The 25100-nt window shown below is 35.8% G+C and overlaps 1 protein-coding gene across 8 annotated transcripts in view; it reads right to left on the bottom strand.

Annotated features, from left to right (window-relative positions):
• Window positions 1-25100, bottom strand: part of CEP83 (centrosomal protein 83) — a 119863-nt gene that overhangs the window by 93140 nt on the left and 1623 nt on the right. For 2 of the 8 annotated variants that reach the window (XM_019835338.3, XM_045062157.1), the window contains exons 2-3: window positions 7486-7621; window positions 4507-4589 (exon numbers count right to left, since the gene is read on the bottom strand). The exons of 4 other annotated variants lie outside the window; for them this stretch is intronic. The gene's annotated coding sequence lies outside the window, so the exon portion shown is untranslated. Of the gene's footprint in view, window positions 1-4506; window positions 4590-6467; window positions 6676-7485; window positions 7622-25100 lie in introns of all 8 variants that reach the window. 2 more of the 8 variants (XM_045062158.1, XM_023257307.2) reach the window with 2 other exon arrangements.

Consider the following 25100-nt stretch of genomic DNA (forward strand, 5'->3'; position numbering starts at 1 on the left):
AATGTTTATTTATTTTGAGAGAGCAAGCAGGAGAGGGGCAGAGAGAGGGAGACACAGAATCCAAAGCAGGTTCCAGGCTCTGAGCTGTCAGCACAAAGCCCGACACAGGCTCAAACCCACAAACCACAAGACCATTACCTGAGCCGAAGTCAGACGCTTGACCAACTAAGCCACCAGGTGCACCAAGAATTCCATTTAAAAGAAGTCAAGCAGGGAGATAAGATGGAACATAAATAAGCAGGAAAACAGAAACAGTTACACAATAGACTTAGACACGTATCATTAATTACTCTAAAGTAGATAGATTAATGCTTCAAATAAGAAACGTAAAAAAAAAATCACCCAACTATATATCTTTTTATATGACTTTTTAAAACATAAGGACATGAAGACTGAAAAAAACCCCAAAAATATAATTAAGCATTAATCTAAAGACAGATGACAGAATTACATTAATATCAGATAAAGTAGAATTTAAGGTCAAAAAATAATAACAATCAACAGAAACAGTACAGTAGATGAAGTAAGACATTTGTAATGATAAAAGATTAAGTACACCAGAAAGGTATGACAATTTTATACACAAATAAAGTAGAAGGGGTCAGAACTACAGGGTAAATAGATTCAGAATCACAGGGGTATAATTTAACCACTATTCTTGGTAACCAGTAGAAAAAACACAAAAAAGTAATCAGTAAGAATATAGACAACTTAATCAATATAATTAACCCACCTGACCTAACATATATAGAAAACTATTCCCAGAACTATAGAATACACATTCCTTATAAACATACATGTCCCATTTATAAATACTGACTACATGCTGGGTATTTTTTAAAAATATTAAAAAAATTTTAAAAACAAAATTATACAGACTATTTTTCTGGCCACAGTGCAATTAAACTAAAACTCAACAGAAAAAAGTAACTGAAAAGCTATATATGCCTAGAAAGAATACATTTCTAAACAACATGAATTAAAGAGAAGATCACAGCAGAAATCAGAAAATATCTAGAAGTAAATGAAAACTGGTAAGACATCTTAAAACTTTTGTAATAAAGACTTCTGCTTCTGGGATGATGGAGCAGATGTATATTTCCCTATATAATCCCACTAATACAAATAAATGTCCTGAACGGTATACATATATAAAACAACTCTTAAAAATGGAGACCAGCAGCCAAACCGGCTAAAAACCTCGAATATCAAAATTGACACACAGGTGGGTTCCCAGGGATTCCTTTTCATATATGATCTCCAACCTGGAGCTAAACAAGGTGGCAATGGTTTCAGACTTGGGGAAGGGGCAAAAAAAAAAAAAAAAAAAAAAAGGCCGTAACAAAAGCCTGCTCTCTTAGCCAAAGAAAGAAGAAAGGGGAAACCTAGCAAGACAAAAATGTTTTAGACAATAAAATCTACTCCAGGAAAATACTACAGAAAAAACTGTGACTCCACCACCAACCGTGCCAGCAAAGGCCAGATTGTTAGGAGGTACTCTAATATCCTGCCAGCTTGCATGGTATATAAGAAGGTCAACAAGGAAGTTGGGACTTTTATTCCTGCTGAGTGGTAATAAAGTCCCATGCTTCTGTAATGTCAGTGGAGACTACGCAGGAAACCTGAACTTTCCACCCTACCAACAGTAAGGAAGAGCACCTACCTCACACTGTTGAAAAGCCATCAGATAAGCGCTAGTCGAGAGTTAGGTCTGGCACTACCACTCAGTGGTAACAAGGCTACTCTTTCTAGGGTGACAGTGGGGACCACCTGAGGAGCCAGAACTCCATGGCACCCAGCAATAATGATGATCGCCCACAACTCAGGTGACAAAAGAAGCCAACAGGGGAACCTAGACTTTTACCCCTTATCTGGCAATAATGGGGCATTTCCCCCCCTTTCCTGTGCCAGAGAAGTGTCAGGAAAAGCCAGAAATAGTAAACAGTCTCATAACATAATACCCTACATGTCCAGGTTTCAAAAGAAAATCACTTGTCACACCAAGAATGAGAAAGGTCTCAAACTGAAAGTAAAAGGACAAGTAATGGATGCCAACACTAAGAGAAAAAATATGTTAAAGTTATCTGGCAAAGATTTTAAATAAGCCATGCTAAAAATATTTCAATGAATAATTACAAACAAGCCTGAAATAAATTTAGAAAAAAAGACACAGCAAAGACATACAAGTCTCAGCAAAGAATAGAAGATATAAAGAAGAACCACGTGAAATTATAGAACTAAAAAATACAAGACCAAAATAAAAATCTAAGGATGAGCTCAAAGGCAGAAATAGAAAAGAGGGGTGCCTGGGTGGCTCAGTTGGTTAAGCATCCAACTTCAGCTCAGGTCGTGATACACAGTTCGTGAGTTCAAGCCCCATGTCCGGTTCTGTGCTGACGGCTCAGAGCCCAGAGCCCTGCTTTGGATTCTGTGTCTCCCTCTCTCTCTCTGCCCCTCCCCTGCTAATGCTCTGTCTCTCTCTCTCTCAAAAATAAATATTTAAATTTTTTTATTAAAAAAAAGAAATAGAGAAGAAAAAGAATGAATTAGAAGACAAAGCAACAGAAATTACTTAACCTGAATAGAAAATAGATGTAAAAAGTAACAGATGTTCAGGAACTTGTGGGACTGAAATAAAACATCCACCATTTGTGTCATTGAAGTATGATTCCATTTATAGTAATATCCAAAATAGGTAAATCGAGAGAGATAGAAAACATATTGATGGCTGCCAGGGACTGAGGGGAGGGAGAAAAAGTGACTGTTCAATGGATACAGAGTTATCTTAGAAGGTGATAAAATGTTTGGGAACCAGATGGAGGTGATAGATGTACAACACTATGAATGGACAAAATACCACCGAATTCTCTACTTTAAAACATTTAATTTTATGTTATATGAATTTTGGCACAACATAAAAAAAGAAACCGCAAGCTAGGAACTGAAAGGCACATCAATTTAAAAAAAGATGTATACAAAAATAATACACCACTCTACTTGATTCTAAAATCTCTGTGCCGTCCTTTTTTTTTATTACTTTTTAATGTTTATTTATTTTTGAGAGAGAGACAGAGGATCCGAAGCAGGCTCTGCACTATCAACACAAAGCCCAATGTGGGGCTTGAACTCACTAACCATGAGATCATGACCTGAGCCATAAGTCAGACACTTAACCAACTGAGCCACTGAGGCACCCCTGTACCTTCCTTTGGAAATGCGATCAAGACCAGGATGTCCATCATCATCAATTTTATTCAACAATGAAAATAACCAACAAAAAATGTGGAACAAGACAAAGATATAAAAGGTTAAAAAACTGGGAAGGAAAAATAAAACTTTCTTTACATACAGATTGTTCTAATTGTGTATGTAGAAAATCCAAAAGAATTTATAGAGAAATCATCAGAAGAACTTGGTGAAGACTGCTAGGTGGATGAATATAAAAATTAACTGCACTCTACGTGTCAGCAATATTTTTAAAGACATTTTAAAAGCACCAAAGAATATCAAATACCTAGGCAAAAAGATGTGCAAACCATTACACAGATACCCATTAGAGAAACTAAAAAAGATCTATATACATAGAACTATGTACCATATACTGGAAAAAACAACATTCTAAAGATATAAATTCTCCCCAGATACATGGATGTAATACCAATCAATATCCTAATAAACAGGGGTGCATGCATGTGTGTTACGTGTGTGTGTGTGTGTGTGTGTGTGTATAATTTAGCATACTGATTCAGAAATTTACATGGAAATACAAAAGGCCAGAAATCTTGTAAAGAACAGCAGAAACTATTTTAGAAAACAAGATAGGAGGACTGGATATCAAGACGTTACAAATCTACAGTTATCAAGACACATCGACCCGTGTAAGACATTTAAGAACAAAGGTGGTTTTGCTAATCAGTGAGGAAACAGAAGTCTGCAATAAAAAGGTGCTGGGACAACCAGATCACTTTATGGACCTGGGCCCAACTTTGCATTATGCACTAAAATTAACTGTAGTTGTACTGAAGCTCTAAATGTGAAAAAGCAAAAAAAAAAACAAAAACAAAAACAAAAACAAAAACAAAAAAACAAAAAAAAACAAAGTTACTGGAATATAGGAGAGTGCTTTCAATAACCCATGGCAGGAAAAAAAAAAAAAAAAAAACATACTAAAAAAGCTAAAAAGCAATTTCCTGAAAAAATAAGATTGAGCAACTTTTCTCTGTTGATGAGCCATTTGGATGTCCTCTTTTGTGAAAAGTTTATTTGAACCTTTTACCCAATTATTTCTCTTGAATTATCTTTTTACATAGTAATGTGTAGGATTTATTTTTAAAATTAAAATCACAATGAGAAAACCGAAACGACTGACCATAACAAGTCTAAAGAGGAGGAGAAGCAACAAGTTGTGGTGTAAACTGGTATATCCATGTTAGAAAAAAATGAGCACTACTCAAGTTAAAGATGTATATACACCATGACTCAATAATACTTCTACTTGAAACCTACCCCGCCAAAATGTGAATACAAGTACACCAAGAGATTTCTGTTGTAAAGTTACTGCTCGTAACAATACTATTCCCAGATGAAACCTAGAAAACAAACCAAATGTCCATTAACAGCTGAAGACACATATTGTGACATAATGAAACTAGCACTTTACGACAACGAAAATAACCTACAGAAACACTTGCAACAACATGGATGGATTTAGAGGGTATAAGCTAAGTAAAATAAGTCAGTGAAAGACAAATACCATATAATTTCTCTCATATGTGGAATTTAAGAAACAAAGCAAGTGAACAAAGAAAAACAAAACAAAAAGCAAACCAAAAAACAGACTCTTAAATACAGAGAACAAGCAGATGGTTAGCAGAGGGGAGGATGAGGGGGGAATGGGTAAAATAGGTGAAAGGCATTAAGAGTACACTTCTCGTGATGAACACTGAATAATACATAAAATTAATGACTCACTACATTTTATACCTGAAACTAATATAATACTCTATGTTACCTACATTGGAATTTTTAAAAAGTAAAAAGAAACTGGTGAAATTTTTTTTTTAATGTTTATTTTGAGGGAGAGAAAAACAGATAATAAGCAGGGGAGGGGCAAAAGAGAGGAGATACAGAATCCAAAGCAGGCTCCAGGCTGTCAGCACAGAGTCTGATGCAGGGCTCTAACTCACGAATCACGAGATCATGACCTGAGGTGAAGTCGGAAACTTAACTGAGCCACCCAGGCGCTCCTGAAGTTTTTTAAAGAGACAAAATCTTTTTAAATTTTTTTGAAGTTTTTATTTAAATTCCATTTAGTTAACATACATTGTAATATTAGTTTCAGGTGTACAATACAGTGATTCAATACTTCCATACACCACTGGTGCTCATCACAAACAGTGCACTTAGGTCTTTAATCTATTTTGAATTTATTTTTGTGTATGGCATAAGAAAGTGGTCCAGTTTTGGGGCACCTGGGTGGCTCAGTCGGTTGAGCGTCTGACTTCAGCTCAGGTCATGATCTCGCAGTTTGTGAGTTCCAGCCCCGCATCAGGCTCTGTGTTGACAGCTCAGCCTGGAGCCTGCTTCGGATTCTGTGTCTCCCTCTCTCTGCCCTTCCCCTGCTCATGCTCTGTCTCAAAAATAAACAAAACATTAAAAAATTTAAAAAGTGGTCCAGTTTCATTCCTTTGCATACAGCTCTCCATTTTTCCAGCACCACTTGTTGAAGAGACCATCTTTTTTCCATTGCATGTTCTTTCCTCCTTTGCCAAAGATTAATTGATCACATAATTGTGGGTTCATTTCTGGGTTTTCTATTCTGTTCCACTGATCTATATATCTATTTTTATGCCAGTACCATACTGTTTTAATCACTAAAACCTTGTAACATAACTTGAAGCCCAGAACTGTCATGCCTTCAGTTTTTTGTTTGTTTGTTTGTTTGTTTGTTTGTTTTAAGAGGTTGCTTTGGCTATTCAGGCTCTTTCGTGGTTCCATACAAATTTTAGGATTGTTTGTTCTGGCTCTGTGAAAAGTGCTGTTGATATTTTCGTAGGGATTGGATTAAATGTGTAGATTGCTTTGAGTAGTATAGACATTTTGACAGTAGTTGTTCTTCCAATCCATGAGCATGGATTGTCTTTCCATTTCTTTGTGTCATCTTCAATTTCTTTCATCAGTGTCTTATAGTTTTCATAGTGTAAGTTTTCACCTCTTTGGTTAGGTTTATTCCTAGTTATCTCATGGTTTTGGGTGCAATTATAAATGGGATAGATTCCTTAATTTCTCTTTCTGCTGTTCCATTACTGATGTATAGAAATGCAACAGATTTCTGTACATTGATTTCGTAGCCTGTGACTTTACTGAATTCATTTATCAGTTCTGGCAGTTTTTTGGTGGAGTCTTTCAGCTATTCTCTATAGAATATCATGTCATCTGCAAATAGGAAAGTTTTACTACTTTCTTACCGATTTGGATGCCTTTTGTCTTTTCCTGTTGTCCCACTGCTGTGACTAGAACTTCTAGTACGACGTAGAATAAAAGTGGTGAGAGTGGACATCCTTAAGGTGAACAAAATTTTCCAGAGTTTGAGTATACACGCCAATTCCAATCCTGGCAGTGCCAAAGTGAAAGTGGTTGGGAGCACACCACCACCAAGAGCAAGTGGAGTGGTTTCTATACAGAAGATATGGAAGCGAAGGAAGGAAATCGTGTGATGGATATAGCCTAAAGATTGCCTTATTCAGGATAGCCTAGCTGGCTGGCCGTGACTGGTTGTTCATAAGTTTCATTTCCTCACATTCAAGTGCGTGGATTCTGGCTTATGTTAGCTAAGGGCATTAGAGCCACCTCAGTCTAACAGCCTCCTCATTTAATTACTTTCACACAGTCTTTTTAATTTTAGCAATTCTAGGAGTTGTAAAGTGATAGCTCATTGTGGTTTTAATTTGCATTTCCCTAAAGCTCTTCTCTCCCACCCACCCCCTGTATTTAATGGCCAAAGATCTTCTTCATCCAGGATAAGATCTGTGCTTTAAAAATGTTCACAACAAAAAACGTTTACTTTGCAACTGGTAAAACGAGGCAGTGATTTGTGTATTAGAAACAAATACAAATGTACAATTTATCTCATGTACTGACTACTGGTAGCTCCCTGAACATACACTGCTGTTTTCTACCTCCATGCCTTTGCAAATACTAATTTCCTTATCCAGAAGGCCTCTTCTATCCCTCTGTACTCTGGTCTAGTGAATTTCTCATCAGCCTTCAAAACCCTGTTCAGAAATGTATTACTTCCTCCATTAAGGACTTCCTGACTTTCTCAAATATAATTAGGTAACTATTCTATCTTGTAAATGTACATGTATGTATATATAACACACGCAGTGTAACTGCTTCCAGGCAAGAAACAGGTCTTACTCATGTTTACAATAACCCACACACAGGCACATCATTACCTCAAAAATATCAAATGATTATATTCACCATTCTAATGCTGCCTTGCTCTTGATTCACTTTCATATCCATTTTCAGTAACTGAGGCTTCCAGACTGTATTGGGCTTAATGCTGCCCCGAAGGAAGATAAGTCACTTCTTAATCTCTGTAACCTACGAATATTACCTGTATAGTGAAAGATGGGATTAAATTAAGGATTTTTAAAGGAGGAGTTTATCCTGGATTATATGGGTGGGCCCTAAATGCAATCACATGTATCCTTGTAAGAGTGAGGCAGAGGACGCTTTGAGACTACAAAGAAGGAGGGAGTGTGACCAAAAGGGCAGAGATGTCACCCCAGCCAAGGCATGCCTGGAGCCACAAGAAGCTAGAAGGAAAGGATTCTTCCCTAGAGCCTCTGGAGACAGTGCTGTCCTGGATTTCAGTCTTCTAGTCTCCAAACTGTGAATGAATAAATTTTTGTTGTTTTAAGCCACCCACTATGTGGTAATTTGTTACAACGGCTACAGGTTAATTAATATACTGGCTTTCTCTTCAGTCTATTATTCATAACAAATTTTACCCAAACACAAAATTTCTATCACAATTTTAAATTCATACCATAATCAAGTTTTTCTGATTTCAATACACATTTCAATTACTTACAGAATACATCAATGTTATATATAAATGAATAATGTTATATAAGAAACAATTCTTATTATAGAAAGTTTGCCAAATAAAATCACAACACAAATTTTTTAAACATTTAAAAAAATTTTAACGTTTATTCAGTTTTCAGAGACAGAGCATGAGCAGGGGAGGAGTGGAGAGAGAGGGAGACACAGAATCTCAATCTGTCAGCACAGAGCCCAACGGCAGACTTACACTCACGAACTGTGAGATCATGACCTGGGTCAAAGTCGGCTGCTTAAACAATTGAGCCACACAAGTGCCCCCCCAATGCAAATTTTTTAAGCACATGGTTCAAACCAAACTTTTTTAAAAATGTTTATTTTTGAGAGACAGAGAGACAGAACGCAAGTGGGGGAGAGGTGGAGAGAGGGGGAGACACAGAATCCAAAGCAGGCTCCAGGCTCTGAGCTGTCAGCACAAAGCCCAACGTGAGGCTCAAACTCACCAACTGTGAAATCATGACCTGAGCCCAAGTTGGGACAGTTAACCAACTGAGCCACCCAGGCACCCCCAAACCAAACTTTTAAAAAAGAAAGGTTTAACAGATTACTTTTGATCAGTCTATTAATCAGGGAGCACTTATTAGATGAACTAGTCTCTGTGAAAGGCAGTTTTTTAAAAACTCAGCGCAACTCTTCTCAAAATACCTCATCTTCCTCTCCTTACAACTATGACTATCATAGAACCATACCTTCCTACCACTTCTTTTGACTAGTCCCAGCTCTACAGACATACCTATGACATTCTTTTGCACAGGAGCTGTATTTCTTAAGCAGTGGTACAATGTCTGCTCAAAAGGATAGAAATTCCAAATATTCCAAAAGCACAGCTGCTAATGCTCATGGAAATCTTCCAAACACATTCCCTTAAAAAGCACATGCTATGCCTTTGAACATTTCAAAACAATGCTTTAAATACTACATGCCCCTAGAGTGAATGCTGTTTTTTAGAAACATTAAAAGTCTAAGGAGAACTACATGAGGCATTACTTCTCTTCTAACAAAACATTAGAAATTAAGGTCTTTAAAACCCAGAGAGACTACCACACTAGTCACCCAAGTAGACTACGGATGGCCATCCCAGGGTGTCTTGTATACAAAAAAAGTCACAACTTGACACCCTGCCAAAACCTAAAGTGCAGCTGGGAAGAGACCCTTCAAAACCCTGGTAAGGTGCCAGGCCCCTTAATTGTGATTTAGAATGAAACAGGAGGGCAAGGAAAGAGGAAGGGAAGAAGATATGCATTAGAGTGGTTAGCAATCAACCACCAAGCACTCTGAATTAAAATGTTATTCTATTCTTATAATTGCACTGTCTGCTTCCACACAGCTTAATTCACACAAAAGAATTCTACAAAACAGGATTTAGTAACCAGTCAACCTCAAATACTTAGAAAGAAGTTACAAAAGTCTCTGAAAAGTTGTGATCTGAAAACCAAAGATGACTGTTGCCTAAACCATACTTCAAATTCGTTTTAATGTTTCTTAGTGTAGGCTCTCTTGCATATAACACGGGACTTGCCAAAAGATTTATGAGCACTTAACACCTTTGTGTGAGCTGTAGAGGCTTCTTTGCTCATAGCCCCATATACTGAAATAGATAAAGCTACCACGTAGCTTGTAACACAAAATGAAGGCTATCTACTGATCTGACAATATATCCTGGAAATTATTTTTTAAGTAAATCTGAATTATTTCCATGAGATTTATGCCTTAGTCTGAAAAGTTAAATAAAGGAAAAAAGTTGATTAAGAGTTCAACATTTTTGCTCAGGTTAACATAAACATTCTCTTTTTCATCTTTGAGGATCTACCAAAAAGAAAGTATAAAATTTCTCAGAGCCAGAAAAGGTAAATAAATAAAAGTCATCCTCAAGACAGAGGTTAATTTTAAAACCGTATCTTTATTCATTCATCAGTTGATGGGCATTTAGGCTCTTTCCATAATTTGGCTATTGTTGATGGCGCTGCTATAAACTCGGCATTGAAAAAGAATGAAATCTTGCCATTTGCAACAACGTGGATGGAACTGGAGGGTATTTTGCTAAGTGAAATAAATCAGTCAGAGAAAGACAGGTATCATATGTTTTCACTCATATGTGGAATTTGAGAAACTTAACGGAAGACCATGGAGGAAGGGAAGGAAAAAAAGTAGCTACAGAGAGGGAGGTAAACCATGAGAGACTCTTAAATACAGAGAACAAACAGAGTTAAATGGGATGGACAGGTGGGGGGAGTGGGGAAAACGGGTGATGGGCATTGAGGAGGGCACCTGTCGGGATGAGCACCTGGTGTTGTATGTAAGTGATGCATTACAGGAATCTACTCCCAAGGCCAAGAGCACACTATATACACTGCATGTTAGCTAATTTGACAATAAATTATATAATAAATAAATAAATAAATAAATAAATAAATCCCTATCTTACCAAAAACAGGGGGTGGGGGCAATTAATACAACCAGCATTTATTGAGTGGCTACCACACCACATTTACTGAGTGGTCCACTTACACAAAGAGAACTCTGAGGGGGATACAGAAATATGCAGACCATCAGGTCAAGCCAACTTCTTAGCAAGGAAGAGCCTGCCTGTATTAAAAGTATTACAGACACTTTCTAAGTGTCTATTATGTGCTAACACTGTTGGGTACAGGGATACAGTAATAAATAAATTAAAATCCTTGCCCTCAAGGAGTTCGAGTTAGTCCTTGAAACCTACATGTTAACCAACACTTGCTGACTGAACAAGGATAAGAGAAAATTTATTATTTACCAAATCCTTTTTGTACTTAAATTTTTTTGCCATGTGCATATATTACCAATTCCAAGTAATACATGAATTCAGAAAGTTTTAAAAGTATAAAGCAATGTAATATATTTATAGGCAGTATGTGTACAAAGGGAAGACAGGCCTACTTCCACTAGAGAGGCTGTCCAGGAAGATTTCACAAAGGGGGTGATCCTGAAATAAAACCAAACATGCAGGGAAGAAACATCAAGTATGAAGGCATGGAGATGGAAAACAACTTTGTGGGTAGGGGATAGTGAGGTGGGGAGCAGATGAGCCTAGAGAGGTGGGCCAGGGCCTTGAAGGAAATGTGCAGGAGACTGGAGTTTATCCTGGGATCTAGAAGAGCCAATGAAAAGTTTTAAGCTTGTAGGCAGATGAGGGAGAGTCCAGGATAGTTTCAGATTTGTACTTTAGAAAAATAACTAGGTTATCCAAGGTGTGTAAAATAAACTAGGTGGGCAGGGAGATAGTGGGAATCCTAGAGAAAATAAGATCAAAGGGCTGGGAAAGTAATGATAAAGATCTGAACTAAAACAGTGGTAGCAAGTAGTCAACAGGGAATGATCTTGAAAATAAACTTGGAGTTAGAAGTAACAGAAATTAGTAGTTAGATATTGATACTCATCTCCCTCAAAAAAAAAACAAATAAAAATAAAAGCTATTTTAATGTTATTAATTAAAAGGCCAACCAGAAAATCAGGGAAGAAAAAAAAATGGAATCCAGTGAAAGTAGAAGAAAGGTTGCTTCAAAGATTACAAGTACTCATCCTCCATGTAAAAAATGAATCAAGCACAGGAACCTTTGCAAAAGCATCTTAGTAAATGCAAATACCATCATAGTACAACACTCAAAATATCTACCTTTCTTCCATAGAGATTTCATCAGCAGAGGGGTAAACACTAACGCTTGCTCTGTCAGGAACAAAGACATAAAATAAGTATGTTGTTCTTTAAATGTCCACCTCCTGTAACTCCTCATTCTTTCCCTCAAACAATCATCTCTATAGCAACATACTCTTAAGAAATTCGTGGGTGGAAAGCATATGTTTTTGCAAAAATATGAGAACTCAAGAACACGACTACTCTATTTTTCCCTTTAATATAAGAGATTCACAACATACCCTAAAAGATAACTGCAAAATATGGAACAAAAAAAGACTTAAAAATGTGAGGAAATGTAAAAATCGGTATTGCACATGCTTATATGGAAATTCTTTTTATATGTTACAATGACACCTTGTGGTAAGGCTTTTTAAATTATATAACTTACCTTGGAAAACATTTTTACACCAGAAATATAATAAAACTGTTTTAGAATATAGGAAAAGACCAAGATCATATGCTGAGGTAGAATAAACAGATACAATGATCCATTTGGAGAAATAAGGTAATAGAGGCTCTTCAAATATTAAAAATGGAACTACTGTATGATCCACCAATTCCATTCTGGGTATTTATCTGAAGAAAATGAAAACACTAACTTGAAAAGATATATGCATCCCCACATTTGCTGCAGCATTATTTACAATAACCAAGATACAGGAACAATCTACATGTCCATCAACAGATGAATAGATAAGAAAATTGAGCAACAGACACATATACACAATGGAATATTATTCAGCCATTAAAAAAAAAGAATGAAATCTTGCCATTTGTGATAACAAGGAGAGACCTCGAGGGCATTATAAGTGAAATAAGTCAGAGATAAACAAGTGAATAAGTGAAATAAGTCTCCTCCTCCCCCCAACATGCACAAACACTCCAAACTATTAGACTGGTGGTTGCCAGAGGCAGGAGATGAAGAGTGAGAAAAATGGGTGACCTGGTTTTGTTGTTTAAATAAATTGAATTTTTAAGAAAGAAAAAAGGGGCGCCTGGCTGGCTCAGTCAGTGGAGAATGTGACTCTTGATTTCAGGGTTGTGAGTTCAAGCCCACATGGGTTATAGAGATTACTTAAAAAATAAAATAAAATCCTAGAGAGGGAGAGAGGCAAACCACATGAGACTCTTAAATACAGAGAACAAACGGAGGGTGGATGGGGTGGGGGAGAGGGAAAAATGGGTGATGGGCACTGAGGAGGGCACTTGTTGGGATGAACACTGGGCACTGTATGTAAGCCAATTTGACAATAAATTATATTCATAAAAAAATTAAAATTAAAAAAATAAAATCCTTAAAAAGAAAAGAAAATGGAGGACAAAAAATCAAGCTCTAAAAAACATCATGATATACAGGCTAAAGCAACTATAAACTATAAGGTATTATACTATTCCCTTCAATTAAACTAAAATTAGTGTTTCTTATATGATGCAAAAATAAACTGCTTTTGAAATCTGGGGCAAAATTTGTAAGAATGGCAGCCCCTTTACATGAGAATATTGACACATGGTTTATGAAGTATGAAAATAATTTTGTCATTACTCCTTTCTTTTCAATATTAAAAATTTCAATCTTGATTAATCCAATAATTAACAGAATTTACAATCATCTTTCATCAAGAGCTTATTTACTAAACCATGCCAAACACCGTAAACATACAGAAAGGTTAATAACGCAGTTTGCACACAACCACCTTTATAAATCTCTGAAATATTCTTCTCCCTTAGCATCTACAGTACCATGATCATCTCCTAGCTCTTTGACTTCTGTCTCTTCTTTGTTTCTGTTCTCCCAGTCACCATGAGAAATCTCTGATCCACTGCTGCCTCTCTCTAAATTAAGTCAAGTTGCTTCTCTCACACTTCATTTTTTACACCTATTTGAATGACATTCAAATTTACACCCACATTCCGAACACAGCTCATAACTCCCACTCTACTCACATGTCCCATCCACAATGGAAGCTGAACATAAGAATTAAACTCATTAACTTCAAATTTCCATCTGCCTCCTTTAAAAAAAAAAAAAAGTTACCACTACCATCTCTGAATTTCTTAGTACACAACTCATTCCTCAACTTCCATTAGTAATAAATTATTAATCTTGCTGATTCTTCTTCATCAGTCTCTTGATTTGAATCATTCTTCTTCTAGAACCATCACCCTTGAGGGCAAAACCTCAAATATTTTACCCTTGGTTTATTTTAAGAGAAATCTCCTAAACATGTGCCAGATTTTGGTCTTTCCTCACCCTTATATCGCCTACAAATATCCACCAGGACAATCTTTCTCATATACTGTGTTCATCACTGTAACTACTATTATAATCCTTCCTACTTACTGGATGGATCAAATCTAAGCTTCTCAGCCAAACTCACAGTCCTACATTAGCCAACTGTCTATATAAAAGCAAACATTTCATTTTGCTGCCTCACAACACTCCTTTGCTAGAGCCAATTAAGTTTGCTTTACAGTCCCTCAGACACATTATTTATTCTTGCCTTCACAACTGTGTTCATATAGTTATGCCAAATTAAAATGCCTCCTTAAATCTCTTCAATTAATCCACAAATCAAGGTCAGAGTTAAACCTAAAACCTTACAGTCTAAACATACTTTGAGTTTATAGTTACTCTGAAAGTAAACATAAACAGAGGTGCCTGGGTGGCTCAGTCAGTTAAGCATCCAACTTTGGCTCAGGTCATGATCTCATGGTTTGTGAGGTCAAGCCCCGCATCAGGCTCTGTGCTGACAGCTCAGAGCCTGGAGCCTGCTTCAAATTCTGTGTCTCCCTCTCTCTCTCTGCCCCTCCCTGCTCACCCTTTCTCTCTCAAAAATAAATAAACATTTAAAAAATAATAATAATAGTAAACATAAACCTCTTTCTGCTTCACTGGTTTCTGCCTTCCTTGTGCTTACCTCAGAATACTTATTCTGTATTCTATCACATCTGCACTTTTCCCCTCTAATGCTTTATAATTATGTAAACTGCCTTTCTAAAGAAATTAAGTTTCTCAAAGAAAAAACAATAATCGTCTACTCATCATCAGAGAAATACAAATCAAAGCCACACTGAGATACCACCTCACACCAGACAGACTGGCTAAAACGAACAAATCATGGAAACCACAGATGCTGGCAAGGATATGGAGAAATGGAAACCCTCTCGCACTGTTAGTGAGAATGCAAACTGGTACAGCCACTCTGGAAAAGTGTGAAGGTTCCTCAAATTAAAAATAGAACTACCCTATGACCCAGCAATAGCACTACTAGAAATTTACCCAAGGGATACAGGAGTGCTGATGCATCGGGGCACATGTACCCTAAAGTTTATAGCAGTGCTTTCAACAATAGCCAAATTATGGAAAGAGCCCAAAATGTTCATCAACTGATGAATGGATAAAGGTGTGGTTTATATATACAATGGAATACTACTTGGCAATGAGAAAGAATGAAATCACGCCATTTGCAGCAACGTGGATGGAACTGGGAGGTATTATGCTGAGTGAAACAAGTCAGTCAGAGAAGTACAGATATCATATGTTTTCACTCATATGTGGATCTTGAGAAACTTAACAGAAGACCGTGGGGGGAAGGGAAGGGGAAAAAAATAGGTACAAACAGAGAGGGAGGGAGGCAAACCACAAGAGACTCTTAAATACAGAGAACAAACCAAGGGTGGATGGGAGGGTGGGGGAGAGGGGAATATGGGTGATGGGCATTGTGGAGGGCACTTGTTGGGATGAGCACTGGGTGTTGTTTGTAAACCAACATGACAATAAATTATATTAAAAAATTTTTTAAATAATAAAAAAGAAAAAAAACAATAATCCTCTACCTTTTGGGTCCTTTTCATAACTCCCAATTGCAATAAACTTAATGACAAAAGTGAACCACAAATTTTCTGTGATATGAATCCTACTTTCCCATAGGCTTACAATGTAATTTCAAAGATGAAAAAGGATGTCACCAAGAACACTGTTTGCTAATCAATTATGCATGCCTTAAACAGTTATCCATCAAGATATTTCTGCCTGAAAAATAAATTCTGGGGACAGTCTGGTAACCAAAAGCCTTAAAAATGAACATAACCTTTGACCTAGCAATTCCACAGTAGGAATTAATTCTAAGAAACTAATCAGAGATGTGTACCAACATTTGTGTTCAAGGACTGCTTTCATTTATCATTCAGTAAACACTTACTGAGTACATACCAAGGGCCAAGTAGAAGTGGAAGATAAAATTAGGTCCCTGCCTTCATGGTGTTTACATCACAGTGCTGTTTATTATGGAAAACAGGCTATTTTCTAAAAAGTGTGTTTAATAGAAAGTTATACCATATTCATGGATCAGATAATAATCCCATTGTTAAGATATTGCTAAGATGTTAATTTCTCCCAAATTCAATGCAATGCCATTTAAAAGCCCAGCAGACTTTATAGATATTAACAAGCTAATTCTAAAATTTATATGGAAACAAAAAGACAGGAAATAGCCAAAACAACTTTGGGGAAAAAAAAAAATGTTGGAGAACCTGCACTACCTAACTTCATAACTTACTAAATCCAACAAAAATCAAAATTGTGTGGCATTAGTGTCAACACAGACAGATAAATCCATTAAAAAGAGAGTAAAGTTCAGAAACAGATTCAAACAAATATGGCCAATTGACTGACAAAAATGTAAAGTCAGTTCAATGGATAGGATAGTCTTTCCAATAAATGGTCCCGGGACATATGCAAAAAATGAATTTTAAGTTGTACCTCACACCATACACAAAAGTTGACTCATAATGTATATATAAACACAAAACACAAAACTATAAAACTCTTAAAAAAATGTTGGAGAAAAGTTTAGTCATGGGTTAGGTAAAAGATTTCTTTAAATTGGTTAATTATTATTAAAATTAACAAGTTAATTTTAAACCAAAAGAACTTCTGTATTTAAAAGACACCATAATGGGGGCTCCTGAGTGGCTCAGATGGTTAAGCACTCGACCTTGGCTTAGGTCATGTCTCCCAGCTCATTGGTTCGGGCCCTGCATCAGGCTCCATGCTGACAGCTCAGAGCCTAGAACCTGCCTTGGATTCTGTGTCTCCCTCTCTCTGTGTCCCTCCCCCGCTCATGCTGTCTCTCTCTCTCTCTCTCAAAAATAAATTAACATTAAAAAAAAATTAAAAGACACCATAATGGAAATGAAAACAAGACTGGAGGAATAATCTATACATATATGTATCAAAACATATTATATACATATAATACATATAAACATATATCTATCATATTGATAAAGGACTTGCATCCAAAATACGTAAAGAATTCTGAAAACTAAATCATAAAAAAAAAAAACCTCAATTTAACAACATAAAACTGGCTGAAAGATTTGAGCAGACACCATGCCAAGAAGACACACAAATGGTTAAATAAACACTTGAAAAGATGTTAAATATCATTAGTTATTAATGGCATGCAAATTAAGAACACAACATAGGGGCATCTGGGTGGCTCAGTCAGTTAAGCATCAGACTCTTGATTTCAGCACAGGCCACGATCTCACAGTTTGTGAGTTTAAGCCCAACATCAGGCTCCCCACTAGCAGAGAAGCTCTGCACTGCCCCTCCCCTGCTGGAGCTCTATCTCTTTCTCTCTCAAATAAGTAAATAAATAAATAGACGTTAAAAAAATGTTTTTTTAAAAGAACACAATGTAATACTACTATACACCTATTAAAATGGTTAAAACTTAAAAGGCTAATATTACAAAGTACTGTCTAGAATGTAGAAGAACTGAAAGTTTCATAAACTGGTGGAAATATAAAATAGGAAAATCATTTGAGGAAATCATTTTTTTTTTTTTTTTTTTTTTTTTATTTCTGGGACAGAGAGAGACAGAGCATGAACGGGGGAGGGGCAGAGAGAGAGGGAGACACAGAATCGGAAACAGGCTCCAGGCTCCGAGCCATCAGCCCAGAGCCTGACGCGGGGCTCGAACTCACGGACCGCGAGATCGTGACCTGGCTGAAGTCGGACGCTTAACCGACTGTGCCACCCAGGCGCCCCAAAATCATTTAATTTTTAAGAAACTGACAAACATTACCATATAGCCATTTTATTTTTAAGTATTCACCCAGGAGAAATGAGAGCATGTCTATACAAAGACTTCTACACAAATGTTTATAGCAGCTTTTTTTGTGAGACTCGAACACAGGTCCATTAAGAGGTAAATGGATAAACAAATTGTGATATATCCATACAACTGAATACAATATTCAATAAATATGAGTTATTTACCATGAATGAATCTCAAAATAATTATGCTGAGTGAAAAAAAATCTAGACAAAAAAGAGTGCATTTTATATTATTTCATTTATATAATTCCAGGAAATGCAAATGAATCATAATGCCAGAAAGCATAACAGTGGTTGCCTGGAAATAGGAAAGAGTGAGCAGTCGGAGGGGGTAGGAGCAAAAGGGAAGGATCGTAAGAAAATTTCTGGGGATAATAGATCTATTTAATTCTTGACTGTGATGACAGTTTCACAGGTATACATACATATACATATATATATATCAAAACTTTAATTTTAAAAATGTACAATTTGTTATTTATCAATTATATTTAAAAAAAGCTGTTTTTAAAAATAAACATTGTGAACCATAAGGAAAAAAACTTTCCTAAAAGTAAATTCTAGGCCGAAATGTCAGTTAAATTTTTCTTTAAAAAAAAAAGAGAAAAAGTTATGAAAGAATACTTAACATCAGGAGATGTTTGTTACATAAGTAGAAAACACAGACCACAAAATACTCTGGTATATAATCCTTATTTTGTAAAAAGCCTATTTACATAACTATATATGCATAAAAAACAGAGAAGATAAACAGTAAAATATTAAGTAAGACCTATGGGTGATAGGTGTGATTTTATTATGTCTGTGCATTTCCTGCACATTTCTTATTTTACAACATAAAATATATTTATAACCAGATGGAAAATGTCAACTGAAAAAAAGGAGGACACCTCAAAGTCTACTTGATGACCAAAGGAGGAGGAAAAAAGTCTCCCCTTTGCACATCAGAAAAAGTGACCAAATATAAAAGAAAATGAGGCTTGAAGTTAAAGCCTCCACTTCAAGAAATAACCCAGAATTACTGAAATTCCATGCCTTTCCACGTAAGTTTATGCAACACTCAAAAATGTATTCAGAGACAACTGCTTGTTGTCAGCCCCAAATCCATACTCTACAGAACTACCAAATCTAAAACAGCAGTATTCAAACAGTTCTAGTAAATATCTTCAAACTAAATCTTATAGAACTCCAATATTTAGAACATACTAGGTCTTTTACTTGTGTATATTAAATATAAAAATTTTAATTCAGAAAATTTTATACTGAAGACATATCAGATCTTTATTTCCGTATCAGTTAATATGCTGGAGGTCTCTAATATTTTTAAATCCAGTTTACAGCACATTTGGATATATTTATCTTTTACTGTACCTTTTAAAATAGTTGAAGATGTAGTTAAAAAACATTCAAATCAAATCTTGGCAGAATCCTGAAGTGCTTCCCACTCAACAGTTTTGCAAAATTGGTCAATAATGGTTAATTCAAGCTTATTAATATAGTATATAAACCTTTCACAATCTGGACCCTCTTTACCCTTCCATGCTCACAACTCCCTGATTTGTGCTTATACCCTAACAAAACTAAATCGCTTATAGTTCATTGAACACACCATACATTTGCTCACCTCACATGGATCCCTCTGTGGAATGCAATCTCCTAATTTCACCTTTCATTCATTTTTATATTCAACTCAGTCACTACTTCCTTCTGAAAGGCTTTCCTAGATGCTTCCTTTTTTCTTTTCCTCTAATCCATTCTGAGTTAACGGTCATTGTGGGTCCTCCATAATGCCATGTATTTATCCATATCAATTTATGCACTTCACTATATTATAATCAGCTATTTGTATTCCAATCGCCTGCACTAGACAAAAACCTCCCTGAGATCAGAGATTATGTCTGAGTCATCTTAATACCCCCAAAACCTTGCATAATAGCTGGAACATGGCAGGTAATCAATGAACACTTGTTGAATGAATAGTAAGCAGTTTTTCCACTTATCAAAAGGACAGGAAAAGCAAGAAACTGCATAGGTCTTGGGGTTCCAAAACCCCAAATGCTTTATAATTTGGCGCTAAAGGAAAATCACGGAATTTAAGTCAACAAGTACATTTAGAGGACAAATAAATGCCTACTATTGTGCAAAGGATTATGAGTGATATTAAAGAAGTATGGATCAAGTTTTACCCTAAGAGTTCCACACAGAAGCAAAAACCATATGAGGAAATGAGCAGGTTGATAAACCCTCTTCACAAAACAGCCAAATAACCATTTTAGTGATTTGGAATTCAATCAAAAGCATTCATCAAACTGAAAAGTGTTTATTCATGAAAACAACTAAACTCTGGATAAGAAGAACATGAGTTTACAGCATTCTTACCTTTGGCTACTCCCATCTCCTCCCACCTCTGTCACTTATAGGAGTTTAACAAGCTATGAGGCAGAAGGTTCACCACCACTACTGGAGCTTAATCTGTTGATCTGCTACACTGTCAGTTGAAGTGGAGACTTCTGTGGTAAGTTAACAGTGAGGGCCAGTGGCACCTGGAGCCTGAGGCTGCAGGACTCTATGCGGCAAGCAACAAACTGGCATACTAGCTGAGGATTTTACAGGAGTTCTGGAAGTTTAGACAGCCTTGGAGGGGCTTGATAAACTATTTACGAATGCAGCTTAAAATAAAACTGTGGACTAGAGACTGAAGGAGGTCCATGCCACTCACACATCCTTGGACAGCAGAGCTATCTATCCTTATGCACATGGCAAGAGAGGCTGGTGCAAAGTAAAAGCCAGGGCAAACTTAAAAATGACCTGTGTCTGAATGTACTCCCTCATAATCATATAAATCCTCAGCAGTACTAGCCATATTAGTATCAGGCATAGCTGTATTAGTTCAAACTGAACACAACTTTTCACCAATCCTTGGCTGAACACTAATGTATGCAGACACAGAAAGTGAGGTTTAAAAAAAAAAAAACAAAAAAAAAAACCAGCAGATGTCATAACAACCTAATACAGGGGAAACAGACTTTACAAATTTAGACCAGGCAAGTTACTAAACAAACAGAAAAAAAATCAGCCTCCAAAAGAAAAGCCAAAATATAGAGTTGCTTCAAAACATTATCTAAAATGCCCAGTATTCAACAAAAAATTAGAATACAAGAAAAAAAAAAACTGTGACCCTTTCTCAAGAAGAAAAACATCAAACAGAAGATGTCTCTGGGTGTCTCCTAATACTGGATTTGGCGAACAAAAACCTCAAATGAGCTATAATGAACATGTTCAGAGAACTAAAAGGAAAGCATCTTTAAAAAACTCAATGAAAGTATGATGGCAATGACTCAGACGGCTGAAAATAGAGACAAAAATTGCTTTTGAAAATGGAAATTCTCACGTTGAAAAGTAGAATTATTGAAATAAACTCATTGGAGGGGCTCAACATCAGACTTGAGATGACAGAAGACGGAAGAAATGAACCTGAAGATCAACAAAGAAGTACCCACTCTGAAGAACAGAAAGAAAAAATAAAGAGAAATGAAGAGAATGTCAGATTCTGCACAACAATGTAAAGCATGACAACGTATATATAATGAGAGTTCCAGAAGAGGAAAGAGCAACAGTGGTGGGGGGGTGGAGTTAAGAAATAATGGCTACAAATTTCCAAATTTGAAGAAAAACATTAATTTATCTATCCAAGAACACAAATAGATCAGCACCAAGACACACCACAGTCAAAATGCTGACAGAGCACAAAAAAAAACCAAACAAACAAACAAAAAAAACAAAAAAAAAAAAACCCTAAAAGGAGCAAGAGAAAAATGACTCATCATGTACAAGGGAACAATGGTATGATTAACAGCTGGCATCCCATCAGAAATGATGAGGCCAGGAAAAGAAACCATGGAATTTAAAGAAACAAAAAAGCTCTCAACTAAGAATTCTGTATTCAGCAAAACCATCCTTCAAAAACGACACTGAAATCAGTGAAATCAAGATAAAGTCTTAAGAGAATTTGTTGCTGTCCAACATGCCTTAGGAGAAATACTAAAGGAAGACCTCCATGCTGAAAAGAAGTTACTCCAGAAAGTAACAAATCCACAGGAAAAAAAATAAAGCACGCAGAAAATATAATTATATAGGTAAATACAAAAGATTCTAGACATATAATTGTTCTCATTACTTTTCTTCATTTCCCTTAAAAAAATAAGATTATATAAAGCAATAATTAAGGTAGTATATGGCTGGGTTTATAATGTGCATAACTGTAGTATGTATGACAATAATAGAACAAAGAGAGAAAAGAGATATATCGAAGTTTCCATAATTTACCAGAATTAATTTAGTATCATTCTGAAGGAGACTATAAGTTAAAATGTATTATTATTACCCCTAGAGCAACTAATATGAAAATAACATATTGAAAGAAATGAACAAAATAATTAAAACAGTTCACTAAAAATTAACACAAAGTCAGTAAAGGAGGAAAAGAGAAGAAACATAAGACAAACAAAAAATAACAAAATAGCAGACATAAATCTAACAAAATCAACAATTATATTAAATGTGAATGGACTAAATACCCCCATTCAAAAGGCAGAGAATATGAGAATATAAGACTGAATTTAAATAAAAACAAAAACAAAAAACAAGACCCAAATGTATGCTGTCTTTAAGAGATATATCTTAGATTCAAAGACATAAAAATGTTAAAATTAAAGGATATAAAAATAATATACTAAGAAAACTAGAGTAGCTATAGAACTAAAATGACAAAATATAATTTAAAACAAGAAATACTACTGAAGACAAAGAAGACTATTTCTTAATGACAAAAGTCACTGCATCAGAAAAACATAGTAATTATATACATCTAACAATAAAACCCCGAAATACATGGAAGCAAAAAAGGAAAATTAAAAAGAGAAATAGACAATACAACAAAAATAGTTGTACAGTATAATGATACAAGATAGAAAATCTGCAAGGATATTGAGGACTTGACAAACACTATCAATGAATTTGATATAACTGACAGAACACTCCACCTCTAAACTGCAGAATACATATTCCTTTCAAACACACATAAAACATTCCAATAAGCCATATGCTGGGCAACAAAACAAGTCTCAGTGAATTTAAAAATACTGAAATCATGAAAAGTACATTGTTTGACCACAAGAGAATCAGAGATCCACAACAGAGAGAAATCTGGGAATACTCTGAAATATTGGTAAATTCAACAACAAATTTCTAAATAATCCATGGGTCAAATAAATCACAAGGAAAATTTAAACATATTTGAATTGAATGAAAACAAAAACAGCATATCAAAATGTATGGAATGTAGTTAAAGCAGTGCTCAGAGGGAAATGTATAGCTTTAAACATCCATCAGAAAAGAAAACAGGTCACAAATCAATAATCTAAGCTTCCACCTTAGGTAATAAGGCAGGGGCAGGAGGGGGGTGGGGAAGTACACTAAGCCTAAAGCAAGCAGAACAAAGGGAGGAAAATGTTAGAGTAGAAATCAATGAAGCAGAAAATAAAAAAAAATAAATAAAAAGCTGGTTCTTTAAAAAAAAAAATTAATGTTTATTTATTTGAGAGAGAGAGACAGACAGAATCTGAAGCAGGCACCAGGATCTGAGCTGTCAGCACAGAGCCCAAAGCAGAGCTTGAACCCACAAACTGCGAGACCATGACCTGAGCCAAAGTCCGTTGCTTAAACAACCGAGCCACCCAGGTGCCCCAAAAGCTGGTTCTTTAAAAAGATCAACAAAAACTGGGGCACCTGGGTGGCTCAGTCGGTTAAGTGTCTGACTCTTGATTTTGGCTCAGGTCAGGATCTCACAGTTCATGGGTTTGAGCCCCATGTCAGGCTCTATGCTGACAGCTTAGAGCCTGCTTGGGTTCTATCTCACTCTTTTTCTCTCTCTCCCCTGCTTGCGCATGTGCATTTTCTCTCTCTCTCTCAAAAATAAACAAACTTTTTTTAAAAAATCAACAAAACTGACATTCTTAGGCTAGATTTATCAGAAAACAGAGAAAAGATACAAATTACCAAAATAAAGAATGAAAGACAGAACATCATCACCAACCTTACAGTATCTTAAAAGACTAAAAAATATGAACTTTGTATCAACAAATTAAACACTATGAAACAGACTAATGTCTAAAAACACACATTATCAAAACTTAAAAAGAAACAAAATCCAAATGGAACTAATATAACAAGCAAGGAAATTGAATTAGTAATTAAAAATCTTCCCACAAAGAAAAGCCCAAGCCCACACAGCTTCATTGGTGAATGCTATCAAATAGTTAAAGAAGTAACAGCAGTCCTTTGGAAACTATTTCAGAAAAAATAGAGGGGAAAACATCATGCAACTCCTTCAATGAGGCCAGTGTTGCCCTGATAACAAAGTTGGACAAAGGCACCACAAGAAACCAACAGACTAATATCCTTCATGAATATAAACACAAAATTCCTTGACAGGATTTAGGAAAGCCAAATTTAACAACATATATAAAATTATACAGCATGACTAACTGAAACTAATCCCTGGAATACAGGATTGAGTTAACCTCTGAAAATCAATTAATGTAAGATACCATATTAAAAGAATAAAGGACAAAATCTATATGATCATCTCATTGGATGCCGGGCGGAAAATTTCCAACAAAATCCAATACCCATTCATGATTAAAAACTCAACAAACTAGGAACAAAAGGGAACTTAGTCAATCTAATAAAGGACATGTACAGAAAACATTAAACAAAAGGGAACTTAGTCAATCTAATAAAGGACATGTACAGAAAACATTAAACTTCCCATTCCCAAGTTCCAACTTCCATTACCAATAGTTTGTTTCCAAAGAAGTCATTCAGTCTCATAGCGCCTCAAATGTTCTCCAGTCCTTTCTTACATACGTAAAAGGTTACAGCACTCAAAAGAATCATGAAAAAGTGCTCTGTAAACTACCTGCCATACAGTCATGCCAATTCTACCATTAAAGGTTCAACGGGTGTTGAAAGAGTGAGGTTACTGGCTTAACCAAGGCTTAAAAACCACTTGTGAATAGTGTTTCAATCTCCGAATAAGCTGCTATTATCCTTTTTTGTTTTAAATTCCTGAATATAACCTGCACACTTCATCTGGTCAGAAAAGAAAAT

Source organism: Felis catus, chromosome B4, assembly GCF_018350175.1.
Source record: "Felis catus isolate Fca126 chromosome B4, F.catus_Fca126_mat1.0, whole genome shotgun sequence".
Taxonomy (NCBI): Eukaryota; Metazoa; Chordata; class Mammalia; order Carnivora; family Felidae; genus Felis; species Felis catus.